The sequence below is a fragment of the Cupressus sempervirens genome, chromosome 3, assembly GCF_028749045.1.
Source record: "Cupressus sempervirens isolate cs-2001-9-10 chromosome 3, ASM2874904v1, whole genome shotgun sequence".
Lineage (NCBI taxonomy): Eukaryota > Viridiplantae > Streptophyta > Pinopsida > Cupressales > Cupressaceae > Cupressus > Cupressus sempervirens.
In genome coordinates, this window is record NC_143120.1 from 919,344,662 (window position 1) to 919,358,400 (window position 13,739).

Consider the following 13,739-nt stretch of genomic DNA (forward strand, 5'->3'; position numbering starts at 1 on the left):
TGATCGGTAGCTATCTATTATATATAGGTATAGGGCGCTCCCCCTGGGTATATATAGGGATAGGGGCCGACGGGACGAGCAACCGACTTCAGAAGGTTGAGGGCCCCTCCCTATCTAGACTCTAACTCCTCCAACTCAATTTATATAGGAGGGGGGGTGGGGGGGATTATAGATAGGTGGGATGATAGGACTTCCCCCGGCCCCCGGGGTGGGTGGGAGGATACTTAGCCAGGTTCTTTCAATCAATCATGTTTTCGGTGGGTAGGTGGGGTGGCCTATCTATATATGGGGCAGTTGTCGAGTATTGGCGCCCTACTATTCGGCTGGAGTGCACTTCTTTTATTGGGTGGGGGGGTTCAAGAAGGGTGAAATTGAAGCCGGCTTCCGACCCGTCTCCTCCCACCCACCTGGGCCCATTCAAACATCCTTCTTATCTCCCTACTCCTGGGAGGTGGTGCACTCCCCATGTTACGTATAGAATCTGCCTGCTGGAATCGACTCCCATAGATAGAATAGTAGGGGCCCACCCATGTGTAGTATAGAATCTGGCCCAACTATATCCGAGCAACGGCAAGTCAACCCTTTCCCAACCCTTAGGCTATCCGGGTGGGAGGGCAACGGCCCCCCCCTTAAAATAGTGAGTAGGGCGGGTGGTTCATATGCAGGGAAACTAGAGTTCCGGCCCTACCATTCTAGCCGGCTAGTTATTGTTGGGTTGGGAATAATAGTAGTTCTGCCATTATGGAAGTAGGGTGATAAATGCCGCCCTTACCCGTCATAATAGTAGGGGTAGGGGAAGGTCCCCGCTCGAGATTCTATATGTAACATTCATGCCCTTCATTGCCTATAAAATGATAGGGCTCAACTATCGATGTGGAAGGTAAGGTGAGCTAACTATTCCCTCCCACCCCAGCACTTATAACGCTGCAGTGGGAGAATGTGCCGGTTCACCTGGACCACCTTTTATTACGTGCACATGTAGTGGTTGTTAGAAGGGTAGGGCCATCGCTGTTGATCCAAAACTCAGTTCTGCAAATGCAGCCTGACCTCGATTCAATAGTGGGCCCCCCCTACTATTTGGCTGGGCAAAATGAATGAATGTGGTCTGTCCCTCCCTAGCTATCCCAGGGTTCATCTAAGCACACATCCGTGCCTTACTATCTATAGGCACTCTTCTTGTGCATGGGGATGGGCTTCCGGGGGGTATAGTTCCTCCCAGTAACCCTTCACCCCTACAATTCGACTGGGGAGAGTCTTCATGTGGATGAACATAGAAGTAACTATAAAGGTTCGTTGGGTGTTACGGAATGTTATGTTTCTTCCCATCGGTCCCCGGCCCGGTGCCCTACTATTCTAAAGGGTTCATTCGTATCCTCGAATCCTGCTTGTGCACCTTAGCCTTAGCCCTTAGAAATATAGGGGGGTAAAGGCAGGAGTTATCAGCGGTGTGTTCATTCTCTCAATTGGGAATGAGAGGGGAGCGTTGCATTCAGTTCAAGAGGTGATTCTGGGTGGGTGGGAGTAGATATTTTGGATTTCGAGCCCTCAGGCCCCTACTATTCTATGGCTATAGTTTAGGGGGTGGGGGGCCCTGCCAAATAGTAGGGCGATGTGGGCTTTATTTATCTAATGTGGGCTTTCTTTCTTTATATCATATGGACCCTGGCGAATAGTAGGGACCGGGCGACCTAGGTATGCTATAGAATCTGTGCCTGTCGAGATCCGCCCTTGCTACTAACATTATTTGGTCATCCCATATTTCGGTATAGTATATAGCTGCTACTAGCTAATATGGTCGGTCTCCCGCTGGGTGGTTAACTACCTATTCTGCTGGCTCCATTAATGCTGCCCTCTGTGGTTCCGCCCCTGTGTCTTATGCTATTGGATCTGGCTCTCAACCCGAAAGGGATACAGGCTATATATTTTGAAAGAAAAGGGATGTATATGCTACAGGTGGATCCCCCATTGTTTCTATAGGCCCCTACCTCCTCTCATTTTATGGGCTATGGGCTTCAAGGTAAGCTACTGACCTCGCTCCTAGAGCTTAATCTGCTTCTGCACGCACGCTGGCCCTACAAGGCCCTACCTAAAATTCTATGGGCCTAAAATTTTATGGGCCCTACAAGGTTGATTTATGATGCTGGTTATTAATCAACAGGAACTACTGAATCGATCATAGGTTTATTTGGAATCTGTGTTGGGCGGCTAGGTAAAGGAGAACAGGACCAGGGGAACCAAATATGATGGCATTAGGTGCTACTTCTCCATTCTTACTGTTCAAATGCACCATTGGGCTATTCGAATGCACGGGCTGTTCGAATGCACCATTGGATCATCAAGGAGAGGAGGAGATTTATTACCTCTCAATCCGTCAATTTGGCAGGCACATAATGACTCGATCAATAAGAAGTGGTACCTTTGGTCATCCTTGGTTGATGGCAAGGAGTGCCAGCATCAAATAGGAAGGACGAATGGCGCTAGGCAGCTGAAGATTGATCAAACTCAGGGTGGACCCCGCATAGAATAGTAGGCATATTATTCTATCAAATTGGCTAAGGAGCTTAAAATCTTATAGGAACATATGCAAATATAGCAACACCATCTCTAAGACCAATTGCCTGCCGGAACATCCTAGAACATCACTAAAGTCGGCCTACCTTTACTAGTGCTATTGGTGCTTCAACTGCTGGAACAACCGGTGCTGATGGTGCCCTTGCACGCACCCAGAATTTCATCTGTTGCTGGGCTACCCGAGAAGGGTCAACCTCTATGTATTATGGGTTGACAACTGGAACTAGATGATACGGTGATGGTGACTCGGCCTTTCTTGCTTATGGTGATAGTGCATGAGGATCTTTGCAGTTGGGAAAGATCTGCCCCATAGGGGCTCTGCGCCTCTGCCTCTTATGCCTTAGCCTCTGTTGCCTTTGCTTCCCCTTCCCCTTTGCCACCCCCTTTCATATTATTCTAGGTAACTCGCTTACGGCTCCGGAACAATCTTTCGATCCAGAAGGGATGCTACTGACTATGCTTTCTCTGTAACTGATACTGGGTCAACCATTACTGGATATGTGTTTATGGAAGGAAGGCTCCAGATCTATAAATGAAATAGGCTGGCTCTCTACATGCACAACTATAGTTGCGTTGCTCAAATGCCCTATAGAATGGTAGGACTCAACTTGATCAACTGGCTCTGTTCCCCAACTATCAAAAAGGGGCTCTTTATGCTGCTAAGGATCAACTGGCTAATAAACTGAATAAACTGACTCAACTTGGTAAACTGTCTCTACTTTGGGTAAACTCAATCAGCTAGCTATGGAATGGGCCTATAGATAGTAGGGCATTTTGATCTACTTGCTCTACAGCATATGCCCTTTGAAACTATAGGCAGGGGGTCTGGCTCTCAATCTGGAATTGGATCTAGGTGGCCAGCTGGGGCAGGGGTTGCTACTGAGGACTCTGTAACTGATGACTATGGATATGCATATGGATAATAAATTGGCCCCTACTATTTTTCGTGACTAACTCTGCAGAAGAGTCTACTAATAGTGACTCTGCATGCATTCGAGTATACTCTCTAAATCTTGCCATTTAGTTCTATACATAACATTCGGCATGTTATGTCTAGAATCTCGAGCTCCGGGGCCCCTACAATAATATGAAGGTGCAGGGGGTTGGCTAGTTGGGGCAATTCAATGATCTGCTTCTGCATACAGATCGCCTATAGATAGTAGGGCCTCTTCGGCTTCTACAGATCGCCCATAGATAGTAGGGCCGTACAGATCGATAGCCGTATGTTCCAGATGACCTAGACCTAGTTCCTACTGATGCTCGCATGATCGCTGCTGATTCAGAGGTTCGTGATAAGGATTATGAATATCGTGATCGAAATAGAGTGAAAGAACCACCAGCACCAGCAACACCTACACTAGCAGCTATTTCTTTCGATGCCTATAGAATTTTAATGGCCCGCCCCCCTCCTATTCTATGGGCAGCCCTACTATTCTAAGGCTAGCAGGTTTATCCCCCTATATAGGGCAGTAGGGCACTGATTAATGGCAGAACTATAGTTGGGGGGTTATCCGAGGCCATTGAACCTGGTTAGCCCTTACCGCACCCCTTACCCCCAACTAATAAGTTGTAGGGCATGAAGGCCCGGGGGCCCTACCATTCATTTTATGGGCCCCACATTATAGGCAGGAATCTAGATACTATAGGGTTCACCGATAGCTCAAGAGCCTAAAGTGAATGGGACCCTACTATTCGCAACGCAACTTGGCCAGGCCCGCCAGGGCGCCATATTCTATACTACACATGCCCCAGCGCCTTCATGCCCTACTATTCGCGATGGCGGAATCCTGCCTAAATGAAATGAAGGATTCGGGTTCATGTTTGGCCTCAAATGGTTCTATGGAGGAAACCTTCATGCCCTACTATTCTAGCCAAGGCGACGGGCCCTACAATTCTATAGGCTTCACTAGCGTGCCCTACCATTCTATAGGGAGGGATAACCTATAATGGTTCTATGGCCTTCGCCGCCTATTATTGCCATTGAATCGAGGGCATGTTATGTATAGAATATGGCGATGCCTATCAAAATAATGGATCTACCATAGAATTTGAGGGGGGGCCGCCCCCCCGGCACTAATAGTCGGGCCCCCCCGACAACATATTATTCCTGCCCTTTACCCTTTCAAATAGTAGGGTAAGGGATTTACCTTTATAATAGTAGGGTAGGGGATTTACCTTTATAATAGTAGGGTAGGGGTTGCGCAATAATCTAAAAGGGGCCCCGCATCCCCATTGCCTTTAGGGGGGCCAGATTCCCGCCCCGCCTATAATGTGGGGTGGGGCCCATAAAATTCTAGGGCCCCCCCTACTATTCTATTATTCCCCGGCCCCCTTTCTAATAGCTAGGCTATGGTGCCGTTGGGGTGGGCCGCAACTAGAGAGTTGGGCCAACCACGTCTGCAGTAGGGCTAATCGCAACTACTATTCGCCCATAGAATTTGGCGGGGCAGGGCCTCCCCACAACTCCGCTCTATCCTGAACCCCCACTAGCTAGTCTAGCCATCCAACTTCCAGCCCTTCAAATAGATTATTCCGGTGCCCTACTATTCTAAAGGGCGGCGATTCCCGCCTATAATGTGGGGTAACATGCCCAACTATATGACTGTGCCCTACCCGGGCGGCTGGGGGACCAAATGATATCTCCCCGAATAATATAGAAGGGGGCCCATCGATTCTCTCCGCGAGGGCTGGCACGTCGAGAATTGAACTCGCAACTATGACTGCCCCTCCATATTATCTAAGTGACCCCCCATCTAAATTGTAGGCATAGAATAGTAGGGGAATTCTTCTAAGAAGCTACCATAGGAAATTGTGGTAGGAGGGCCCTATAGTTTCTTTGGCCCTCTCCTTTTGTCAGTGATATTCTAGTAGGCATACCCAGATGGAGGGGAACTCTGCATGTAGAGGGATCATCAAACTGGCTAGGCTCATCAAACTATTATCTACGTATTTACAACTGGGTGTTGGGGTGTTCTGGTGAACCACTTGAGTTCTTTATTGATAGATTTCTCCATAGAATAGTAGGGCATTCCCTCTGCACCGGCAGTAGGGTGGGGATCCACGCCCTATTATCAGATTATTGCCAACCAATCATGAGAGCTAAGAACCGCTAGTACCACTATGGCCCGGGTGGGAGGGAACTATAGGGCTTGCCGGATGATTGAGATTTATAAGAAGCTTTCTCTCTACCGATTGCTATAACGACGAGATATGCCCAAATTGGAGAGAGGGACTTTGAAAGGTTGGCAGTCTAAAGAAAGCCCTTGCCGAAGCAGAAGACGATTCGAACCATGTGGTGCCATCTATCGCCCTACCATTTACTATCGGGAGTCCCTATAAAATTGTAGGGGAGAAGCAAGAATGAATGTTTGTCCCATTAGAATAGTAGGGAATAATCTATTGCCGGGGCCCCTACTATTCTAACCTGCACGCTGGCACGCACCACCCAGAGCTAAATGCCCACCAAGTGGGAAACATCCATAGTTAAAGCAGCTATCAATATGAAGAGTAAACAACAGGAGTTAAAACATGGAGTATCCCCTCCGGCCTTCCTTTATCGATGCCTATTATTCTATTATTCCCTCGATCTGATAAACCAACATCCTGCACCGATGTGCCGCAGTGAAGCCGATATCTCATTCAATCTCTGACTTTGCCCATTTTTTTCTAGGCATCTGGAGTGCCGCAACAATAATATGAAACAAGGGCACCCCGGGGGGGCGGGAAAAGCTATCAATTCACCCTCAGCCGCTCTAGTTGGACCAAAGGTTCTCGGGGTAAACCTCTGATAAAGGCAATCATACCCCCGGCAAGCAGGCATTGGACCAGATCATCTCAGGTCGAGTAGGTGGCATAACCAATTCCCCTTCGAGCTACCAACTGTGCCTAGATGTGATCGGTCGGATCTTGCTTGTTAGGGATGACCCTCGGGGAAGCGAAGCTGTCTATCTGGAAGAATTAAATGAGAATGACATGGCAACTCTGCCGAGTGATGGGGACGACCCCTACTATTATAAGGGGAATAAGGGCAAGCCTACTATTCTATGGGGTTGTGGTGCATGCAGATGCAAGGTGCCCTACCCGCCCAGGCCCAGATTATTGCCGGTTACGGATTAGTTGGAGCCGGTTCCTCTGCATGCACCAGGGGGTGAAGGAATCGGGGTGAAGGCAACTATTATAGTTGTTCCGGTGCAGCAACAGGGTGGGAATCATAGGGTTCCCCGATAGTTTATTAGTTAGGGGTGGGGATGGGAGGTAACAAAGGAAGGTCTTCCACCCTACGGGGACTAGTTCAATAAGCTATTGTGGGCCCCGGTTGGGATGGAATGAAGGAAGGGAGGATGGAAGTGAAGGTACACCCCCGGTGGGCCCCTATTATGGCGATTATTGCCCAACTATTATTAACCCCAGCGCCCCAGGCTACCGCCCCTTTGCCAGAAGCATCATGTGCATTCACATGCATACCCCTACATGCAGGCCGACGTGCCCCCAAATAGATTATTGTTGGTAAGGGTAATGGGCAACCCTGCTTAACGGCAAACGAGCATCCGATAGCCCCGAGAAACAAGGAGGGATAGTTGGACCTGCAGAGGGATAGCTTTCTCCATCGTTAGCTTTTCTGTTGGCTGGAGCTCCCTCCTTTGTTTCTATGGATTGTTCGCTATAGAAAAAAAGGCATTAAGTTGCAGGCTGGCCCTACCATTCTATAGGCTAGAAAAAAGGGCGGGACTCTGCACCATCCAAAGCCCAATGTTGATGCAGGTAGGTAGTGAACTATAATGAAGGCTGCTATAACTGTTATAACTATTCAGGGGCCCCTACGGGCAGTTCAGGCTGAAGCTTCCGTGTTCAGTGGTGCAGATGCAGGAGGCTTTCATTGAACATAGCCCTCCCATCCGCCCGCCTCTTTCTTTTATTTCTTTCTCTTCGTTTGGCTACCCGGCTATAGATATGCTCCGGCTCTAGATAGGTACACCCTAGCCCCTCTAGCCCTAGATAAATATGTGGATCTCTGCAGAATTATGCAGCTCTGGCTCTGGATAGATGCTCCGGCTTTGGCTCTGGCTCTAGCTCTAGATAGGTATGCGACCCCGGCTCTAGATGTTTGACCATAAGTATGGCAAGATATGCCGCCTTTCAGATCCTTCAGATGCTTGCCCGGATCCTTTCTTTCCTATTTGCATTTTAGGACCCCAATAATAGTAAGGGAGGGCATCCGATCGGCTTACCTTGATTGATCTTATTTTCGGCCTAGCCTATAATTGATAGTTGGGAGACTCAAAGTTAGGATTTTTTTTGAATAATCGCAGCAGCGAGACGATCCCTCCCTATTGATCCTATACCTCCATTTTATGACGTGGGTGGTATAGGGCATGCACGGTGTGGTGCAGAAGGCCTACTCTTCTAATGGGGGCCAGATTCTATACGTGATAGCCTATCTAGCCCCATCCTGAGGATAGGCCCTATATATCTCTCTTCGGTGTATGCAAAGTGCCGGGTGGCACAGAGAGAAAGATAGGGACTCAGAAGCACCGGTAGGAAGTGACTAACAACGGCACACTCAGCTAGTAGGAAGCGATTAAGATGAACTGAACACCCCCGAGCGGTGGTGCGTGCAGAGGAAGGCAACAAGGAGTATTATTAGATTCCCGGCTGCCGTGGATAGATGGATAGTTCCATGGAGAGTTCCATAGATAGAGATGAACTACTATTAACGCGCTCTGTAGGATTCGAACCCACGACATCAGGTTTTGGAGACCTACATTCTATCGAACTGAACTAAAAGCGCTTTCTGCATGCATTGGAATAATATAAAAGAATCATAATGATGCATGCACGGGGCCCTTCGACTATATAGTTGAGAATTGTGCATAACAACACAGCGGGCCCACCCCTAACCACCGATCGACACGGAGAAAACATAGACACAACATAGAAGGATACCCTGCATCATCCTCACTTTTCCCTATAGAATTGTAGGCCATATGAGTAACAGGAAGAATTCTTTCCATTTTGGCATTGGACCAGAAGACTGCACGACAACTAGAATTGGGTGGGGATTCAACAACTATAGAATTGTGGGCCCCTACTATTCTATGGTGGAGGATAGCCTAGCCATTTTATGGTCTATCATTTTATGGGCTTCCGGAACCCCTTTCATAGTAGGGGGCCGACCGGGGCCTACCCACCCTAAAGTAGAAACCCTGTTTCCATAATGGCAGTGTGCATTCAGAGGGCAACTATAATGGAACCGGGGTGGGTGGCCCCCCACCCTGCAGGGCCCCGGCAGGGCCCTACAAGATTCTACCTCTGCACGCATGCACCGGGTTTCAATATAAGCAAGCCACAACCCTCTGCACCTGTGCATGCACAGGCAATAGATATAACCCTGCATCTGCACCGGCTTCTAGCCTCAAAATTATAGGGCCCCCCCTGTGCATGCACAGGTGCAGAGGGCTCGGTGAATGCAGAGGGTATGTATATTGTTGGTGCATGCAGCAGTAGGGTTCCTATGGCCCCCTACGGGCCTGTGAATGCATGCATAGGTGCATGCAGAGGGTATGGCCCCCTACTATTTATAAGGGCCTGTGAATGCATGCACAGGTGCATGCAGAGGGCTCCTATGGCTATTGCCGGTGCATGCAGAGGGATAGTCTATTGCTACAAGGAGGGTTCTATCTATTGCCTGTGAATGCATGCACAGGTGCATGCAGAGGGCTGCTATGGCCCCTACCCCTACCCCTTTTACCCCCTGCATCGGGATACGATAGCCAACAGTGTCAGGGGGTAGATTATTGTAGGGGATACCCCTGCATGCATACCCCTACTATTATAAGGTAAGGGCCTGGTCGGCTGCCCTCTCTTCTACTATAGTTGGGGCAGCAGGGTGCATGGGCATAACTCCATAACTTGCCGTTGCGGCAGAACCCTGCCGCCGCCCTACTAGATATCAATCACTTATCCGGCAATAGTCATTATAGGCCGTAACGCAGGGGCAGCCCATAGAATTGTAGGGGAACCTGCAGTCTTCAGGGAAGGTATGTATATTGAAACAAACCCGGCCAGATTCTATACGTAACATGCCCCATAGAATAGTAGGGTAGCGGGGAATAATCTACTTCCTAGGGCCAATAGAAGCACAACTTAATTGATAGTAGGCCCCTACCCTGGCGAATAGTAGGGGCCCCGGCAACAGATTATTCCCCCACATTATAGGCGAGAATCTGGGGAGCGGAGCGAAGAATAATCGGCCCCTACTATTGTGCCTAGGGGCCTGCATGGGCATTATGCATGCAGAGTCGCTCATATGGCTGGTGAAGCAAGCAGAAGACCGCAGCCCAGGGCCCCTGCAGCCTAACCTACCCCCCCGGCCGGGGAAGGGGCCAGGGCCCTACGAGATCGCGCCACTGCCCCCAACCCAGCTCCCCCTACTATCTGCAGATTACGGGACCTAAAATTTTATGGGCTGCCGCCGGGCCCCCTTTAGAATAGTAGGGCCCATAAAATTTTAGGCCATTTTGTTTGATGGATTCTTGTAGGGGCCATAGAATAGTAGGGGCTATGCTCCAAAACGCACCACCTCCACCTCTGCATGCACCGGTCGGGTGCATGTTCATGCGTGGGGGGGCAGGCGATTCTATACATAATATGCCCCGGAATGAAAACTTTCATGAACGGGTGGGCATGCATCAGTTCCATTGTTTTGTTTCCCGATAGCTTGCCTCTTCGCAGGATACTTTGCAGGCAGAACTCTTTAAGTCGTATCCGCATCTTATATACATATTAACGATCATTGATTCAGAAGTGCTGGTTTATGTGCTCGTTCATGGCCGGCCTGCCTTCTGATAAACGGAGAGGAGAGGGAATAGATAGACGCTTAAGAGTGGCCCTATTATATATTATTGTGGTTCGAAGAACCAAGAGGGGAGAACATGGGTTCAACTTGAAGTCTCATTCCAAAATATGGTTGGATCCTAATAAGCCCTTATAGATAGTAGGGGATTAGCCACATCCGAAGGAAGGCCTCTGGGTGATACGATCCCTTCTCCGCCATTGTTTCTCGATCTCTTTATTCATCCTGCTTTTGGTAAGGGAGAGGTTGCCCTGAGTGGATGCGAGAGGGTGAGATCACTCGACGATCCATCCCTTTGGAAGTTTATTGCTAGCATTCGAAGATTCATTGAAATATAGCTCGACTTGTAAGAAATGGAGATTGATGAAATCACTCGATGCCTATAGTTTAGTAGGGCATCACCAATCATATTACGTATAGAACATACTTGGATCCTTTCAAGTCAAAGCGGGCGGATATCCGAAGCTTTGAGAGCGAGATCCGATGCAGTTGGAAGGCGAAGGCACCGCCAGGAGAAGGAGAGCGAATCAGTGAGCCGACTAAGAGTTACTTTTCGGCACAGTTGAGTGCTATAAATGGAGGTAGGAAGGTTGAGTGGATGTTCACCAATGGAAGCTAAGCCGGGTCTCCGCCCCGATACCGACACTGTCTTAATAGAAAGGAAGGGGAATTGGAAATTCAAAGACAAGTCCTTACCAGGCATCCCACCCTCCATATCATAATCCTACCAGAGCCTTGGATATTGGACACCAGCAGCCAAACCTTGTCTGGAGATTTGTCTGGAGATTTGCCGCAGTCTGCTTGCTAGAGCCTTAAGGGCGGGAGAGTGCATTTGAAAGAGGATTGCGGATGCTGCCCCGTAGGGGTGTCGATGCGGGTACATTCTTATTTGTTTATCAAAAGGCGGGCTCAACAAATGCCAGAGGAGAAAGACCCCGTACCGGGGCATCTTACACTGGCAGTCCTCTCCTCTTCGGTTTATGGGGGTAGGCGGCAAGAGAAAAGATCAGATGCTCCAGCAGCTTGATTTGCCCCACTTCCCTTGGAAAGCTGGGGGGTAGGGAGCATAGTTGGATGAGAGTTTTAGTTGAGTCACATTCTGGGTTCAATCCCTCTGGTTGCGGGGGGATTCAATGTACGAGCATTTCGTTGAAGCATTCCTTCTTCCATTGTTTCTGGCTGTTTGGTTGTTTCATTCCCGGCTTTCTCTAGGCAACCCAGATAGACATTTAAAGCAAGCAGGATTTGCTAAAAGCTGCCCCGGCTATTATAATGGGCCCGATGAACAGGCGATTCCCTCTGTTCGTTCCACCTCTCTGGCTTGCTTAAGAAGCTATTGATTCCAGCACTCTACTAGGAAACAAGATCGCCCATAGAATAGTAGGGGCCTGAGTCTCACAAATAATTGCTAGGGTAGCAGTGGGCCCCTACTATTCTAAGGCAGGAGCAGAACCATTCATTAGAGATACAGACCCTGATCAGTCAGTTGCCCTGAAGAGTGGCCCTACTATCTATAGGGACCCGGAACCAGTTTTCTGAAGCAGTAGTTCTTGCAGTTCTAAAGCAGCGAGATTCCATATCCTGTTCTATAACTGAACCTACCAATATATTTGAGGGGGCCCAGCAGCTTCAGAGTTTACACAGCAGCTTCAGTTCGAGTAGATTCAATGCCAGGGGGGAGGGACAGTTGATCACCCCGCAACGGGGAAGGCCGTTATAAAGCCAGCCCCCTTAGAATTGTAGGGCCCCCTAGGGGTGGGAGGAGGCTATGGGCGATTCTATAACTATTTTAGCAGCCCCTTACTCCCCTTACTCTAGCAGGTTCCAGTCAAGCCCTCAAATTTTATGGACTGAGGGAGCCCAAGATTAATGCGGCCCAATTAAATTAATGCCGCTTGCTAGAATACGCTAGAATAACCAATCAAGCCCTCAAATTTTATGGACTGGGGGGAGGGCTAGCAACTATCGAGTGGAGGGGGGCTAGCAACTATCGAGTGGAGGGGGGCCCCTTACTCTAGCAGGTTCCAATCAAGCCCTCAAATTTTATGGACTGGGGGTTGGTTTATTAATGAATGAATTAATAAACCTGCTCGCCCTACAATTCTATGGGGATGCAGGGCCGGATCTCTGGAGGAGAGATGGTGGAGGAAAGAAAGTTGGGTTGCCGGGCCCCCACCCCTCTATAATAGTTCTAGTAGGGTGCCAACTATCCCCTATTGCCGCCCCATAGCCCCCCTGTAGGTATATGGCTCGTAGGGGCCATAGAATAGTAGGGGCCTCCCCCCACCCACTACCGAGAACTCAGGGGCCGATAGCCCTACTATTCTAAAGGCTTGAGAAACTATAGGCCCATAACAATAATCTGTGGAAAATGCAGGGGGCGCCTACGATAATATACCGTAAGGGGGGCTATGGGGCAAGTCTCGATTCTCGCCTATAATGTGGGGTAACATGCCCAACTATACCCCACCCCCAACCCCATAGAATTGATAGGGCTTGTTGGCAGGCAGGGGAAGATAAGTAAAGAAGACTGAGGATTGAATCCAACTGAGGGCCTCTATTCTCCACCAGCCTGCAGGGTGGGCGGGATAGAGAAGTCATTCAAGAGGGCTCTGATGCGCCCTACCATCGTGGTACCTCACCAATAAGGTACCCAATTGTAGTTCCCACATAGACTATATCGATTGGAAACCAGATGGAATAATCTAATAATAGGCAATAATAGCCCATACCACCCACAATTAAATCTGAGGGGGGGCACCCCTTCCTATATTGGAGGACAAAGGCCTAAAAAAACTACAGGCCAACTATGCCTATCAAAATAGTGGGATCTGAATTTTGTTTTGGAGGCAGGAAGAAGTGAAGATAGGGTGGGGTGGGGGAGAGAAGGGTCGAGTGATTCCATCCCAGTCAAGCTATTGATCTCACCATAACCAATCTCGTACTGCTAGCCTGCTTAGACCATGCCCATCTCTCCTGATCGATCGGCCGGGTGACCCCTTCTTTATCGGCTGTTGATCGGCGCTCTCACTATCTATCCATCGATCAGGCTTTCGAGTGCCCTACCATTCTATAGGGGACGAATCGCCATAAGAAACTATAGGCAGAAACGAGGGGGTTGCGAAAGGAAGCCTACTATTGAATGGGCATCTCCTATTCACCACATCTGCTTGAAGGACTTGGAGAAGGAATAGAGCGTTCATATGTCTTTAGAGTTGAGCCCCTTTCCTCCTATTATTGCCCATAGAATAGTAGGGCCTTGCCCCGTAGAATTGATTTCTATGCTTTCCCGGTACTGATCTCGGTCAACTTCGCC

At 49.0% G+C, this 13,739-nt stretch overlaps 1 non-coding gene across 1 annotated transcript; it reads right to left on the minus strand.

Moving 5' to 3' along the window:
• Positions 1-8,285: 8,285 nt before the first annotated feature.
• TRNAW-CCA (transfer RNA tryptophan (anticodon CCA)) lies at positions 8,286-8,359 on the minus strand. The gene has a single exon. It is a non-coding gene; the product is annotated as a tRNA-Trp (tRNA).
• Positions 8,360-13,739: the final 5,380 nt, after the last annotated feature.